Raw genomic sequence first — 14,629 nt, 5'->3', positions numbered from 1 at the left:
CTTTTGTAGATTCAGTCTTTTATGGGACTATTTTATGCTTTGTGGTAGAATTATGAACCTTTTTTCAATTGCAAACTTGCTATGGGATTTGTTAGTGTCAGTTTTTGTCAGCATGTGGTGCTGATGAAGGTGCTGGGATTGTTGGTATTGCTGTGGTGGTAAATTCCATTGTGAAGGTGAAAATAAAATGTGACTTATTGGGGTGTGTGGAAGGGTTTATTAGCGCTAGAGACAAGTTGGGCCATCGCTAACTATTTCAGTTTGACTTCAGCTGTGCTCACCGGTGCTGTAGCGGAATAAGGAGTAAATAAATACATATATTTATTATTATTTATTCAACTAGGGGTGTTTTTTTTATTGCTCACAAGGTGCACGGTGTAAAGCTGATGATAAAAAATTAAAATTTAACTAGGTTCAATTGTATTAAATGATTGAAGAAAAGCTATGAACACAAATAGACGTAACTTTGGGCACATAAGTCAAAGTTATCATATTGTGTAGGCCTCTGCCTGTGTGTGCAGCAGAAAACAGCAGTTCTTTTGCTCAGATGCTAAACAATCATTTCCATTTTAGAATTGTAGGAATAAGAGGCACAGTTTCTTTCTGGTAAATCATGTGCTCACAAATAGCACATGCAATTTATCATCTGCCCAAAAGTCATCAGAATGTTCAAAATGATTAAGTGATTAACAGATCTAAATTCTAAAGATTTTAAGACTTTACAGTGGTCCCTCACAATATCGCGGTTCACCTTTCGTGGTCTATCTGTTTCACAGATTTTTTTTTTTTTTTTTTTTTTTGCAATTTTGCATGCTTTATTTTTTACAGCGTATGAACATGCATTGTGTTCTGCGTCCTGCTTGGCTAAGGGACTGCTTGGCTAAGGGAAGCAACCTCCCCGTGCTGTGTCTCTTGTACAGTACTGAACGCGTTCAGCCAAATTTGTATAACCTTTGATTTGTTTGACGTACATTATTTTATTTATTAACATTTATTTGGATTATTAGTATTTTGTTTATTATTTTGTACTTATTTTATTAACAATGAATATTATTATATTATGTTGGATACATTATTTACTTTCTTCATAATAATATTGGCTCTTAGTTATTGTTGCGGTACAGCGCATTTGAGCAGCACACCGATAAAAATGTAACAAGAGTGAATGCACCCAGGGCACACATGAGATGAGTGGGCGGAGGAGGGCCAGGCGAGGAGGAGGAGGGCCAGGCGAGGAGGAGGAAGACCAGGCGAGGAGGAGGAGAGCCAGGCGAGGAGGAGAGGGAGGTGGGTGGAGGAGGCCCAGGAGGGCCAGGCGGGGAGGAGGAGAGGGTCCAGCTGTCATCGGGGCATCTGAAAGAGTTACACTCCACAGGGGGAGTGGGACAGGGGACAACATGTGAATAGCATTGCTGATGAGAAAATGGGAGGAAGCAGAGGATAGTGCTCAGGTTGCCATACTTCCTCCAGCTAGTTATCTCCTACTGCAGCCTATCTTATCCCAGGTTTTAATGTCACTCCCTAACTTCACTAAGTACCTCACTAAGTAACCTGGTCATAAGCTATACCAAAGAGGAAGGATTTAAGCGTGGTCTTAAATGCAGAGACTGTGGGGGCCTGTTTAACATCAGCAGGGAGTTGATTCCATAGCACAGGAGCTTGGTAACTGAATGCTCTCCCTCCCACTGTTCTTTTGGACACTCTAGGAACCACTAATAGTCCTGCATTCTGAGAGTGGAGTGCTCTGTTTGGCTGGTACGGGACAATAGCATCTTGCAGATAGGATGGGGCCATACCATTTAGGGTTTTGTATGTCAGGAGGAGGACTTTGAACTTGATTCTAAGCTTGACAGGAAGCCAGTGCAGATATTTTAATACAGGCCTGATGTGGTCTCTTCTTTTAGTTCCTGTTAGGACTCTGGCCGCTGCATTTTGGACCAACTGGAGGCTCCTTATAGTACTTTTGGGGCAGGCGGCGAGCAGAGAATTACAGTAATCAAGTCTGGAAGTAACAAATGCATGGATGAGTTTTTCAGCATCGTTTTTAGTTAAAATATTTCTAATTTTAGTTATATTTCGCAGGTGAAAGTATGCGGTTTTACAAGCTAGGTTTATATGGGCTGTGAATGAGAGATTTTGATCAAATAGGACTCCAAGATTTTTTACAGTAGGGCTAGAAGCTATACTCATATTGTGGAGTGAGATTATCTGGTCCGACAGAGAATCTCTTTGACCTTTGGGACCAACGACAATGACCTCTGTTTTTTCAGGATTTAAGAGCAGGTAATTCAAGGTCATCCAGGTATTGATGTCCTTCACACAGGCACTGAGTTTATCTATTTGATCAGTCTGATTTGGTTTCATTGATAAGTACAGCTGAGTGTCATCAGCATAGCAGTGAAAATTAATGCCATGTTTTCTGATAATGTTACCCAATGGCAACATATACAGAGTAAATAGGATTGGACCAAGCACAGATCCTTGTGGAACACCACAGGCTACTTTAGAACAGGGAGAGGTGCTCTGGTTTATACTAACAAACTGGTACCTATCTGATAGATAGGATTTAAACCATTTGAGGGCAGTCCCTCTGATTCCAATGTCCCATTCTAACCTCTGCAGTAGAATATTGTGATCAATGGTGTCAAACGTTGCACTGAGGTCCAGTAGGACCAGGACTGAAGCCAGCCCGTTATCAGCAGCTAGTAATAAGTCATTTGTTACTTTAAGCAGTGCAGTTTCTGTGCTGTGGTGAGCTGTGAATCCAGATTGAAATTTTTCAAATATATTATTGTCCTGCAGGTGGCGGCAGAGCTGTTTCACCACCACCAATTTTTGAGAGGAAGGGAAGATTAGAGATAGGTCTATAGTTGGCTAGTTCATCAGGATTTAGGTTAGGTTTTTTCAAAAGGGGTTTAATCACAGCATACTTAAAGGACTGAGAAACGTAGCCATTTTCTAACGACATATTTATTATGTTATGGATGGAATCTATTATTAGGGGGAGGGCTTTTTTGAGGAGTCTGATTGGAATAGGGTCGAGCAAACAGGTTGATGGTTTGGACGACATGATGGCTGAGGTAATCTCCACCTCATCAACAGGAGTAAATTTATCTAATATTATTAGAGGATCTATGTGGGATATTGGTATTACAGACTGGATTTGCTCAGAGCTGGTTTTAGGCGTAGCTTTGTTGATTTTGTCTCTAATGGTTGTAATTTTGTAATTGAAGAATTGAAGAAAGTCATCACAACTAATGTTCGAGGGGATAAGAGACTCATTAGCAGTGTGGGAGTTTGTCAGCCTGGCTACAGTGCTGAACAGAAATCTGGGTTTATTTTTGTTTACTTCTATTAGATTTGAATAGTATCTGGTTCGGGCTTTCCGTAGAGCGGCCTTATAAGTGAGCAGGCAGAGCTTCCATGCCTTCAGAGACTGCTCAGAGCGCGAGTGGCTCCAAAGCTTCTCTGTGCGTCTTACATGTTGTTTGAGTGTCCTGAGCTGTAACGCATACCATGGAGCCGGAGGTCAACCAATTGATCAGTGAGAATTGGATTAACATTATTTTCATTGTCACGTGACATATCTTTTAGTAATGGCTCAATAATTTCTTTAAACTCTGTAACCGATTTTTCTGATAATGTTCTTTTCATTATATTTTTTTTTCTGTGGGGCTGGATAGTCTTTTAGTATGAATTGAAAGGTAATTAATAAATGGTCAGAGAGTATTGGTGAGAACAATATATTAGGGTTACATTTACATAAATGTTTGATTGCTAGCAGTATGACTCTGAAGTGCTGTATGTTTGCAATTTTCTACCTGACAAAACCCAATGCCGATAAAATGTTCTGCACTGACAAATTTTAGAAACGCTTTGAACTTGAGTGTTTCTCTGCACGGGGAGGCCGCCTCTGCGGATACCGCTGGGGCAGAGGCATACGTGAAAACTAATTTAAAGCGATCAAGAAAGGTGGATATAATATACAAAGGTCTGAACTTTGAGAGTGTATAAAACAAGAAAGAAATTTGAGAAAATCTTAATGCCTGTCTTAGAAAAGTGTATAAAGTGTGTGGTGAGGCATTTTACAACCTTAAAACATAATTGATTAAAATTGCTGACAACTTTGTGGATTTTGCCTATTGCGGGCTATTTTTAGAGCGTAACCCTGCAATAAACAAGGGACCACTGTATAACAAAAGAAACCCTTACATTTTGAATTTAGAGGGTGTGCGTTAGTCTGCTTCTCTACTTAGAAGAATGGAAAAAAAATACTGTTTTCTAACCTCAGAAAATTGTATTTGAGCTTGACAAAAAGTATGAATCATAATGAAATGTGTAATATAGCTGTAGATGAAGTGGAAAAAAAACTTGTAGGAATTTGTCCAATTAAACCTAAAAATAAGGATTTTTCCTAGGTCAGAAATGCAAAGAACAAGACTAAATGTAAGAGCTGAGAGTTGTAAGAACAATTGTAAATGTCTAACTTGGGGTCTGATATTACTTGCATAATTTCAGTTCCACTTCACTTTTGCCTCCAGCTTCCATTCTGGAATCTTAACTGTTGTTGTTTAGAGTTTTGTTTTTTGTTTTTTTAAAGGGTCCAATGTGTGATACAGGGATACAAGCAGAGGACATCAGTTGTATTGTACCTCCATGATTTGCTTGGCTCCTGTCCAAGTCCTGTGCTATGGTTGGAAGAGGTCCAAGTGTAGCCGGACCACACGCACCTGACGAAGGCTGAGACGAGCAGGGAGTTTCCCAGTGATTATAATTATACACTTAGACGCAATCCCCAACAGTTTGTATTCATCATTAAGGAGTAGGGGAGTGCTGTTATGTGCTTAAGCATCTGAAATCACCAATGTAAAGCCATTTTTTTTAAAAACCTAGTGTTTAACAAGAAGCACCATCAAAACAACTCAGGCCACTGTATTAATAACGATAGTATTTCATTTTTGTGTATGTGTAATGTAGCTAGTCCATTACATGGGCCTATCTTTGAAGCTAATAGGAAAAAATGGCAACACACAAAGAAGTATAAAATGTTTTATTGATTAAAGGGGTTGTGTATCAGCTAGTGATGTGAAGCGTGTGCCGAGTTTTCACGATGCGCGTATTGAGGCTTGTTTCATTTATTGGAGGAGCTCAAAATGATGACGTCCGAAGGACAGGAAGTGGTTCGGACTTTGCTGCGAGTTTTGACAATGATATAAACACTTCAGGCTCCATTCAAAATGTGGGTGTTTGATGGAGAGTTGCGGCCAGTGAGAGTTTGGTGAGAATTTGGAGACAGTTTGAATAGAGTGTGGATAGAGTTAGAGATAGTTTGGAGAGAGGTAGAGATTTAGTAAAGTGAGGAGAGGGAGTCAGGATAGAATGGAATGTTGTTTTTAAATAAAAAAAACAATGATGTGTCCCCTAAACCAGTGGTCCCCAACCTTTTTATCACCGCGGACCGGCCAACGCTTGGTCATTTTGGTGAAATTGCCTTTGTTCTAACCTCTCCAAATTAAAATAATCACCATTATTGAACCCTCAGTAGCAACTGCACTAGTTTGGGGTCTTTGTAAAGGTAACACCCTATAGTTTTACCCACAGGTGTCAGAATCACTGTAAGTTTGTCTGCTGAGCATTTATACACTTTGGAACACACATAAAGATTTTTTCTCATCCTTGCCAAAATTTTTTGGTGAAAATTAAGGTGTAGAAAGCTGCAGTAGGGAGCTGGGGCCAAAAATACACTATATCTCAACTGACAAGATAGTTGACCACTTACATTTCAAATTTGAAGTCAATACCTATACAAATGGGAGTTTTACAATCATTTTATCATGAGTAAGTCCAGGCCTCTCCAAACCTATCCGAATGAAGACATTTGGAGAACGTTTGGAAAAAGTGCAATAACTTTTGAATGTTTCAACCAACAGACATCAGTGAGGGCTCTACTGAAAACTCACACTGAGAGGAATCTGTATCTGCACACCCAGCTGCTCTATTACTGTACATTTATATATATCATATCAAAACACAATATAAAATGTATATTTGTATATAAAATACAGTCAAGACAAGTGCTATGGGTCAAAATACATATATATTTACAAACCACACACTGCAAACAGTGAACAAACACACACACACTTCAAAATGTAAACAAACACACACTGGAAACTAAGAACACACTGTACATGATTGTACAGTGAGACAGTCATTCTGTGACAGTGGCTCAGTGGTTAGAGCAACCCGAAGGTTGGAGGATCGAGTCCCACTCGGTCATTGTCCTTAGTTCTGTCATTGTGTCCTTAGGCAAGACACTTCACCCAAGGGGGGGGAAGGGGGGGGGGTACGCGCGGATCTTTATATCCAGTCTCGTCTTTTTACGCACGCAGTAAACTCCGTCTGTTTACAGTTTACATGTCACGCATCAGCGTGTTCCGCAATTCATGGGCTTTAAGAGGAAAACGTCACTAAACGTGTGTAATGTAACAGCTTGATTCTACAAGGGGGAGAGTGGGGCGTACACTTTAGCGTCATCTGTAGCTCTCATTCACTGTCCGCGGCTCCAGTAACCCACAGCCCCCTCCTTATTGGCCAACTTTGGTGTCAATCACAAGCTAACAAGTTTGTTTTGCGCTGAGGAACAAAGTTGGCACTGTCAGAAGTGTATTATGCCTGAAACTGACAAAAGAAATGCAGAGAAGTGACAGAACAGATTTCACTTTCCTGCAGCAGATTGGACATGGAGGCTCTAACTTCCTTTGTGGACATAATTTCTTGACTGGATTAAATTCTGTGGACCTTTACGGAACGAATGAGACCAACTTTGTGTGAATATGTTGATGTTTGACAGAACCAGAGTGCTCAATGGTAAGTGAAGTCCAAATCCACATTTCTGACTTCTCTGTAAAAACGGCTTTCCTGTCAGCACTGTGGTGATTAGAGGTGTAAATGGTTTACATATTCAGAAAGATGAATGCCGTAGCTTTTATTTGATGTGTAGATTGTTTGTGTGGGTGACGCAGAAATACACGTACATTGCTGTACATTTGTAACGCCCGCGGGCTGTCGGAACGCCAAGTTGTTAAGTTGTCGGCGCTCAAGTGACGGAAATGTAACCGAGAGAATCCGGTCATTTTTCAAAATAAAAGATTTTTCAAAATAAACGATTGTTCAGACTCAGATAATAAATACAAGGGAAATAATTATTTCTTGGACGGCCCGTGGCCCGGTACCACGGACCGGTCCACGGCCCGGTGGATGAGGACCACTGCCCTAAACCATAATCACTGGCCATACCTCAACGTTACAAAAGCACAAGCATTGTCCATACCCCAACCACCCTCACTGTAAATGATCTTTTCCATACTGTGTGTGTGTATGTGTGTGTATGTATCTATACATCTATGTATGTATGGTATACTGCCATCACTACAATATACATGTTTTGTGTACTTCTTTATTTTGCTGACAGTTTTATTCGAGGCTTTCTGCAAAATGCCACAGTTCAAATTCATGCCAACTGATATTTTTGCATCCAGTAGATGTCCTACAAATGAAGCTTCAAGAAGCTTTGCGCTGGATTGAAAAAATTGGAAGAAAGGCTTCAATGCTTCATGAAGCTTCATCTGCCAAATGGACCTTTTGAAGATGCCCCTCGAAGTACTCCTCAAAATATAGTTTGAAGCTTCCGGACGAGAATGGGTACTCCTCAGTGTAGCCGCTATCTTGCTGAAGTGGGAGAGGCCTACACCTACTTCCACCATTGTCTTTGAGCGTACGATACATACATTACGTACGTTATTTTTAATTATTTATTATTTAATAGAAGAAAAGTCAAGATGTCGTCATCGCAGCCATTTCTTTCTGTTTAGATTGAATATCAATAGGCAAATATAATGTTCAAGGTGATTTTTTTTTTCTCAACTGTAGCTACTTCATAACTTTAACAAAATATACCTTGTGAAAACGTAATAACAGAGACAGAGGTAACAATATCATTTTTACATTCATAGTCTATAAACCAGAGAACACTGACTATTGCAGTTTAACGATTCGGTATTTTGGCCAGTGGCTACACCACTTTAATAACAGTAGAGGGCACTGTTTCCCTTCTATGCCGTGCCAGTTCTTTTCATCTTATTATTGTAAAGTATTTTCTTGCAGTGCAGTGCTACATCAAGCTAGTATCTTGATTTACTAACACAAAGGTAAATGACACGTGCCCACCAGGGGGATACAGACCTATGGAATGTACCGGAACTCATGAAGATTTTGTGCATGTCTTAGGACTCTCTTCCATCCTTTCTGGAGACTCCGTTGCTTCTTTGTTCACACATTACCTGTGTGGAACTCATTAAACCCTTCTGACTTTATGTTTTAGTCTCTTGGTCTTTGACGCTGACAATAGAAATGAACATTCTTACATTATTCTTATTGCAGTAATATTTTCCAATGATAATAATGTCTTCTTATTGTCTAGCAATAACTGCAATAACCTTTATTCCATGTAACTCCCCTCCTTTTTAATCATCAAACACACAGCCTGTACATATCTTTATTCAGATTTAACAGTTGTCACACTATTGTAGATGAGGTAAACCAGTATGAACATTTGAATGTGTATTGCGCAGCGGACTCCATTTTCTTCTCTTTTTTGCATAGTCGTGGTGCATGATGGGATACAGCAGTGCGTGACGTGTGCATGGATGCACGCTTCGGTAACAGCTGATCTCCATGGAAGCACTGGAAAGGGCAGGGCACGTTTGTCGGGTGCATTCAGTCGGGTGCATTGAAATGGGACAGCCCTTGTCGAGCTGGAAATTACGTAACTGCCCTTCGACGTACACTATCAGTGGTGAATCTAAGGCCATTTTGGCGAGTTGAGACATGGCCATTGTCTGCCTTCTTGGGTGTTCCGGCCAAATGAGTCCCTGGGGAGCCAGAGTACCTTAAGAATGTTCCGGGACAGACAACTGTTCTAATAAGGAGGGGTGTTAAATATTTTACCTTTTTGTGTATCTAATTTGGGTTCAAGGTCAAAACTGATAAATTTAACGTAAGGCTCTATTTTTACCAACTGAATAAATATTTACACTGTTTTGTTAGAGCTAACTTTTAAGAATATTATTGGATGTGTGTAAACTTACCTGTACTGCAGAGCTGGCTCAACCAATTAGGGAGGTGCTCTATAAAAGGGGCAAACCTCAGTGTAGCAACTGCGTGATGTAAAGACATAGCTCAATTAACAGTGAGGCAATACTATGGTGTAGTTGTTATATAGTAAGAAAGGGTTAATGGGCTAATAATCAGAAGACTAGAGAACGCTCTAGGAGGGAAGTGACAGGAGACTGAACTTGAGTTTGTCTGTCTTAAATGTTGCATGTCATCTGTTATTCTTAATATATGGTACCAACCAGTTCACATGATTGGCCATTCAGAAGTGCAGTAAATATTTACAATCAGCAAGCGCTTGAAACAAATCAAAATAATTCAATGCAAAACCAATAATGGCAGTGCAATAATACCCGAAAGAGTCAGTAGTTTTTAAAGTACCATGTGTCAGAGTCCCGCAACTATTGCACTGGATTGAAAAGGTCATTTACTGTGCAAAAAGGCAACTTGTCAATGTCTACCCAGCTCACACACAGTTCAAAGCCCCATCTGGAGGGGACTGGGTTCCAGGGGTAAGTGCAAAACAGTTCCAGGAGAGAGTTTCCACAGGTGTGTGTGATAGAGCAATGGGTGTGGGTGTGTTGGGAGAGTATGATGGGCTGCCAAGAGCCCCCTACCAGCCCGGTGGGAGGAGTACGGCTCTGCGATGCGTTCTCTGTGATGCGTTCTCTTAGGACAAGTGAACGCTTCTCTTAGGACAGGTCAGCGCTTCTCTTAGGACAGGTCAGCGTCTCTCTTATTACAGGTCAGCATCTCTCTTAGGACTGGTCAGCGTCTCTCTTAGGACTGGTCAGCGTCTCTCTTAGGGCAGGTAAACGCTGTAGACTTTCTTCACTAGCTTGCCATCGGGGTCAAAGACTTGACTGTTTGATGATATATCACATACAAGCCCTCTTGACTTGTGTGCGAGTCACAGCAGAAGGTCCCTGCAGCACTCCTCTCAGTTAGCCTCCAACACACACCTCTCACTCACCCCGCTAGCGCCGGTATGATAATAACTCCGGTTGGCCACGCTGTGTCACGTGACCACGGAAACTTCACTGTGATTGTGATGCAATGACGTGCAAAACCCGCGAGAATGACTAAAAGTACCGCGAGATTTGGCAACTTTGACAAAATATAGGCTGAAACACCAGGATAGAGAGAAAGGGGAGAAAAAGAGAGATATGCAGGATTTGTCACCTGGGTTACATCAGTCTGCTAAAATGAGGCTGCCGTGTGTATAGGAGGTGCTGCCATGCTGCCATGCTCCTTCTTACTGTTGTACATATTTTTGGTGTCGGAAAATAAATGTACTTGGGTCTGTGCTGGAAAAATTGTCTCAGCTCTGCTCTGTTCGTCATTAAATTGCTAAGGTTACTAACTGGGCGATTACATATTATATGCAATATTCTATTTAAAGCTGCTTTCAAGTTTGTTTGTTTTTTTTATTTTATTTATTTATTTTTATGCAGCAAAAGCAAAAAGCAAAAAAAATCTAAGTATGTGACACTTCATTTGTCTTCATTGTCTATGGCGTGTGAATGGGTGAATCATTTTTCAATCAGTTTACATTGTGGTACTTCAGCATTGTAGTCATATGTAAGCTGAAAATGCACAGGTGAACATTTATGAAATTGTACTGGAAATAGTACAACGTTTTGTATAACTTTTTGGTTGACAGTAGCTCAGTTGGTAAACATCATTGGTTGAACGGTCAGGACCACTGACACATATTTGCAATGTGATTCCAGCTTCCACAGATGAATGCTGTCCTTAGGCATGACACTTAACCCATCTCGCACCCAGTGTCTACGTACACCAGTGTATGAATGTTTGTGTAAATGGATGAGTGGTTCCTTGATGTGCCTTGAAGGTGAAAAACCGCTATGATAAAAATGTGACCATTTTATTATTTGTGGGACACCATTCAATTGTCGGAGTTGGTGTTGCATTCAATTCCTCTAGTGTAGTCAGTTATGGAAGCTAAGGTGTCAGTAAGCTTGAAGTGAAAGTCTGCGTGATGCCGGTACCAAATAGGACTTTTTATGTGCCAGTGTAATCTGAGTTCATTATGTTGAATATCTCTTTATTTTCTTCAGTTATAGGCCTTACTTTACATCAGATTCATAATACAGCAATAATCAGGTTAGTTCTGGAATGCCTCCCTTCGATATCATTTGTGAGGGGGAGGGACTCTCTGCAGAGTTTTAGCCAATCAGCTAATTGACATGCTTCTGTAATAAAACAAATACAGTTTTTGGCTAAATTAATGTGTAGCATCATACCTACCATTTGTTACACTTTGTACCTTGTTACTAATGAGTAATTCAATGGACAGCAACGGGAGCCACAGAAAAAACATACAAATCTCATCAGACAGCTCACACACTCTACATCAAAGTGCTTTACCAAATCAGAAAGACATTAAAGTCACAATACAAGCAAATCAAGACATACATAATGGTTGTGAAATTTACATTAAAACAGAAGAGTGCAGAATAAAAACCTTTATATGCACAGCTAAACAGCAGCATTTTGAACCTGGATTTAAACATTGTTAAAGTAGATGCTAGTCTCACAGCGTCAGGAAGTCTGTTTCAGGTTGGAGCAGCATAAAATTGAAAGACAGATTCCCTATGTTTAGTCCTGACTCTAGCAACCAGCAGGAAGTTGGACCCTGAAGTCCTAAGGGTGTGGGATGGTTCCTATGGCACTAAAATGTTGTAATGTACCTTTGTGCTAGGCCATGGAAAGACTAACTTCAAGAGGGGGTATTTTACTTCTATCGGTGATCAACTGCTAACACAAAACATATTTAGGTCACCATGTTACCTTTTATTGTTTTAAAAATGCTATATTTGCTGAAAACAATGCATGAACATGTTTAATTCACATCACTAAATTACTGAAACATGCATGGAAGACATCTAAAAACTTTCCAGGCATGTTTTTGATGAGGGAACAACGTTATAACAAAACTCAAAACAATAGATTTGGCATAATACCCACTCTTTAATCATTTATGGTGTTTTTTTTAAAACATCAACATTGGTACTGCAAACTGCAGTACCAATGGATTTCATTAGTTATTTTATGTTTATTATTTCATGCTTTAACTTTAAACTTAAAAAAGTAAATATTTTGAAACAAGTCACATAGTGCAGACAGAAAAACTTGTGAGTCCTCTCCAGACAGACAAAGACCCTGAGATGGGGACTAGACTGTTTGTCTGAGGTTTGAGTGGGGCTGTGGCTGTACTGGGGCCCCTGGAGGAGACAGCTGCAGTGACAGTTGCTTTTTATTGAGGATTTGCACCAGAGAGCTTTGGGGGAGGCTGTGTGAGCGCCGGCCGACACACGGAGATGATTGATGGCACAAGGGCTGGGATATGAAGCTTCCTTGTTGAAATGAGGTGCACGTAGAACCCTGAAAGGCCGAGTGGAGGGCCCAGTCACTGTATCACAACAGCAGCTGTCCATCTCCTCACACATCGCCACATTGCCTTGGATAATTTTAAGTCAAAACTGAAAAGTTTTATATTTCTGTTATTTCCTGGCAGCTTAAGCTCCATTTCCACCAGCACTAGTCAGTGCTACTGTAGACCATTTAGAGTTATTAAAAGTATTGAAAGATCCAATTCAATTTCAGATTCAATTTATTGTCATTCAAAATCTGTATACAAATTTCAAATTTAGAACAATTATAAAATATATGTGCCGATTACCTCATTTGGATCAGCAAAGTGCCAGAGCTGCTAATGAAAGTGTACTCATTTGAGGAAGTATCGATACTAAAAAAGACCACCATGAAATACCATAAATTATCATTGTGGTATCAAATATCAAATCTTTTCCTATTCCTAGTGTTGTAAAACATGCTTGTAGCATTGTGACAACAACCCTTCTGTAAGGTCCAGGCAGCCTATAAGCCTAAAAGTAATTGCAATAGGGCCGGGGCGAAATGCCAATAAAATAATGACAATATTTTTCCACATATTGATCGTTTCAGCTTTAATAAATAAAAAAATGTCTTTAGTATGGCTGACCCAGCCCTGTTGTATTCTCACATAACATCACTAGATGTTACTGCTGTCTGATAGTGTGCCGGCTTTGGTCTGACAGAAGAAGAACAGGTGCACAAGTGACCCTGAACAAAGGCCAGGGGAGGGGAGGGGTGAACTGTTTTCACATCTGCCATCTACTGGTCAAAAAACAAAACAATAATAAAATAAAAATAAAAAAAATCAACATCAGATAGATGCATTTGACATTTAATTAAAAAATTGTCCCTCCAAAGTTTAAACTCTGGTCCGAACCACATACTGACAGAAGACTAGCTGTAGACTTCATTAAAAAGACTTTAGCTGTTCATTTATCATTGCAAATGACTGAAACTCTATGGAGCTCAACAGTCAGAAAATGTCCATTCATAAAAAAAATAAATAAAAAAAATTCAAACCAGCTACATGCTAACTAATATCCATAATACATTTGTTTTAAGTCCTAAAAGCACATTTGACACACAAAATCTGGCGAAATGTTTCAATAATTTAGCAGTTTATAAAGTTTCTGGAACCAGGTTCACTGTTGAGCTCCATCAAAATTGTATTCATTGCACGGCCCTATTTTGCACTAAGAATGTTGTAGGTTCAGTTCCTAGACTACACAATGACTTTTTGGGTGGAGTTTGAGAGTTTTGATCATTACAATAAAAGGACGCAGGATGCTGCACTGCGGTCCCCCACTGCTGACTTAGCGGCATGAAAAGATGGGTCAAATGTAAAGGCAGCATTTTCTATAGGAAGAACAATGATGCACAGTGACAGCCGTGATGGCCGTGCCCCAATTCGCCAAATGCACCCTTTGAAGGGTCCCTTCGAAGTACTCTTCAAAGTGTAGTTTTAAGGTTCCGGCCGAGAATCTGCCCTCCTTAGTGTAGCCGCCATCTTGCTGACAGACCTACACCACGGACCGCACTTCCATGCTGTCTTTGAACGTACGTTACGTAGCTTACGTTACACCTACAAAAGGTGACGGCAGGTGATTAATTAGCTATACACCGTTGGATGTGTGAGCATAGCTGTAAAATGGACAGTACATTAATGATCTTTTTATTTTTCATTTGTCATAGTTTAATAGAAGAAGAGTTAAGGCGTCGTCGCAGGCGTTCAGTTCTTTTTAGATTGAATGAAGTAAGTAATTCATGTATTCTGTGGAATATCAATAGGTAAATCTAAGGTTCCAGGTGATTGTTTTCCCATTTGTAGCTACTTCATAACTTTAACGAAATATACCTTCTTAATACGCTATAACAGAGACAGAGGTAACCAATATAATTTTTACATTCATAGTTTATAAAGCAGAGTTTATAAACCAACACTTATTAGTTGTACAAAGTGGGATGTTGTGTATTTTAATGGTCCAGTATTAGGGGCAGGTATGATATATTCCATGGCTAAATCACTTTAATACCA

The 14,629-nt window shown here is 40.0% G+C and overlaps 1 protein-coding gene across 1 annotated transcript in view; it reads left to right on the top strand.

Annotated features, from left to right (window-relative positions):
- Positions 1-14,629, top strand: part of cadm2b (cell adhesion molecule 2b) — a 456,432-nt gene that overhangs the window by 379,809 nt on the left and 61,994 nt on the right. The gene's annotated exons all lie outside the window — the stretch shown is intronic.

Source organism: Periophthalmus magnuspinnatus, chromosome 13 (assembly GCF_009829125.3).
Source record: "Periophthalmus magnuspinnatus isolate fPerMag1 chromosome 13, fPerMag1.2.pri, whole genome shotgun sequence".
Lineage (NCBI taxonomy): Eukaryota > Metazoa > Chordata > Actinopteri > Gobiiformes > Gobiidae > Periophthalmus > Periophthalmus magnuspinnatus.
This window is presented reverse-complemented; position numbering and strand designations above follow the sequence as displayed.